Here is a 3,084-nt window from a genome sequence, read left to right on the forward strand (position 1 = left end):
AAAGAGCCTAGCTCAATGATAACAGTAATTTATTAAAAAGTATAGTTAGTCAGAGTCATTTGTCCATTGCTGTCTGTATTTTTTTTTTAATTCACATAAGAGTTTTCACGATCCTCCATGAATCTTTAACCTTCAATACCATTATTCCCCACAATTTATTCAAGTAAAAGCATCAAAATGCAATTCATATAAACAAAAAATAAGTGCATTCCTTGCAGAATGCAGTTTCTATCAAGCTCCTTACCTGAGACTCAGTAGTAAACCATCAACCAATATGACGTTTCTTATACCTATTAATGAATATCACAGCATAAAATTGAGTGTTCATAGACATTATAAAAACTTCTATTGGACACTTTAAGTATCCCATTGATAAAGCATAAATTGTGATTCTAAAAATATTAGTATTGAGACAGGCTTGATTAAAACAAAACTAGTGGACAAAAGTAATTTTCATGCTTTTTTTCCTCCCCTCTATTTTGCCCTCAATATTGCTGTCAAATGAATAGTCTCATCTGTATCAATATTCTTTTTTCAGACAGAAGTCTTTCCACTTTTGTAAAACAAAACAAAACAAAACAATTTCGAAAAAGGATGCTTACCCCTCTGGTATTTGGACATCAACTGAGAAGGGACCCAACAATTAATACTACTTAATAGTTCTTAGGTCTAGCATGAAAAGCACAAACAAGCACTTTGCATTTCTTTCATCTTAGCAATGGCTACTGACAGGGCAAAAGCAATTAATTAGCTAGTGGTGATGTTATTTGAAAATTTTATATTCTGGGGGAAAAAGTACTTCTTTATAACAAGAGCATTTACCTGCAGTACTTTCACATTAGTAAAGTTTTTTTTTTCCCTCCTTATCTTAAAAAAGTCTAATTAAACACCCCTCCCCCCAAAAACAGTCTTAATAAGAACCAGCACAGTCAGACCAACACCTAATGGAAACTTTTATAAGAAAATAATTCTGTAAAGGAAGGAAACCAAGATGTAAATATTTAAATCACTTAAATAAAAATATCAAAATACTTTTTGTTGTCCATGAGTAGAATTCTCCTTCAGATTTCATCACTAACGCTTGCAAATATCCCATTCTAAAAATTATTATGAAGCAAGTGAAATCCTAAGATAAATTGCCTCGAAAGAATGGAATAAAGTAGGTTGTTTTGCGAAAGTTTTTCTCTTTTCTTAACAAATGCTGGAGTATTTCACCTTCCAAATCTCACAACTCCTATCACCAAATCTCCAGGTCTCTTTCTGCCTCTTAAACCATATACACTTCTTAGCTTGCTAATCAACAGGAAGCCAACCTTCCAGTGCTCACCTGAGAACTAGGCTAGTACTTTCTCTTTACTTTTCTAATTTTCCAATGAAACAATGCCACCAGTAGACTTACTGCATTTTGTAAAATTCTTAACAACCACAATATTTAAAAGCCCTTAACCACCAACTGGTGGATTCCTACAGAAAGGATAATTTATGGAACAATGAAGGAAAGAACAGTAGTTACACATTCTCATGCTAGTGACAGAATTTCCGCACATAGACAGCATCTGTTTTCTTTCCTACTTTAACTCATTCTTAAAATGGATTCGCCCCCTGAGCTTCTGAGAATGACCCCACCCGTTTTCCCTGGGTGTAGAGAACCTGGGACTAACTGTGGGATCAAAGACGGTGGGGTGGGATTAGGCAGGAAAAGAATCTTAAGTACTGGAAGATGGGTGAGTCCCAGGATGGGAAAACAGGAGGAAGTGCGAGTCTCGCCAGAGTATCTCGCTCTTCACCTCTGCAGGGTTCATAGCTCTCTGGAGGGCAAGAACCCAGGGGGCCAGATTCACTTTGTGCCTGGGAAAGACCATCCTGCAGAGGCAAAAGGTGTCCAGGGAGCAAACTCAGCTCTGAGCACGTCCAGGAGTGCCGCTGAGAGCGAGCTTCTCGGGGCTCCTCATTTTATCTTTCTCCAGCTTCCACTTCCTAGGAATTCATTCATCGCAACTTTTGCACAAGGAAGGGCCACCACGTAGGTAGGAAACCTGGTCTTGGTGTCTTGTCGCGCACCGAATCTTTGTGGAACCTTCTGGGCGCCTGATTTGTTCTCGCCCCAGCATGCTCTTCTCCCACCTTTGAAGCGCCACCAAAGGTTGGGCCCTAGCGCCAACCAAGAGGGGAAGGAGAGGTGCATAGCGGCGTGGTCTGCTGCTGTTGAGAGCTGAGAGCTGGAGCCATGGCCCGCACTTTCCAAGGTGGATCATCTTGGCCAGCTCCATCTTGGGCATCTCAACTCTTGCCATTTCCCGTCGCTCCAGGGAGTGACCTGGCGTGCTTGAGGGGGGTCGATGGGCGGTTACTTGCTCTTCTCTAGGAGGGGACAATCCGTATTGTTTTATCGTCCATTAATATTTGAAACAAAAACTGGAAGTAGGAGGGAAAGCCTCACTCTTCCTCCAGTGCCTCTGCAGCAGCCCTGAGAGGGGCACGCGCCTTGCATTGTTGGTGTTTGAGACTCGTCCTAAAGGCAGAGGCAGGGAAGCCAGCGCTGAAGAGGTGTCCCAAAGAAACTGGACGTCTGAACAGTCACTGCTTGCCCCAACCTCTTTCAGGAAGGTTTCAGTTCTGTGCCACAATGCAGCCAATCCGGTTCCCATCCTGTTTCTCCACCCCTTCGCGGAGAATCCGAAAAGAAAATATGGGTTCCTGAGAGACCGCGGGGACTCAGCCCCCGTCCTCCGCCCCCTCCCCAGCCCGAGCCGCCACGTCTGGCTGCGGAGTGGCACGGCTGGCCGGGGGTGGGGCTCCGGCACCGCCCCGGCCCGGGATTCGCGAAGTCACGAGTTTCCGCAAGCTCGCGGGGGCACCTTCGCCCACCGACACGCCCTTTCTGCGGAGGCCGCCCCCAGCGACCCTCCGCGGAGCGCCAGCTCCTCGTTCGCTATGAGGCCGAACTGCTCCAGGCCTTGCCATCATTCCCAACTTTACAGACTCGCTCAGTCCGCGCCCATACTCCCATCCTCATCCCACCGTGAGAGGAGCCCAGCCGGCCCAGGGGCCGAATCGCCCCGCGGGCGCGGCTGGCCAAGACGC

Source organism: Tupaia chinensis, unplaced genomic scaffold (genome assembly GCF_000334495.1).
Source record: "Tupaia chinensis unplaced genomic scaffold, TupChi_1.0 Scaffold146687_1, whole genome shotgun sequence".
Lineage (NCBI taxonomy): Eukaryota > Metazoa > Chordata > Mammalia > Scandentia > Tupaiidae > Tupaia > Tupaia belangeri.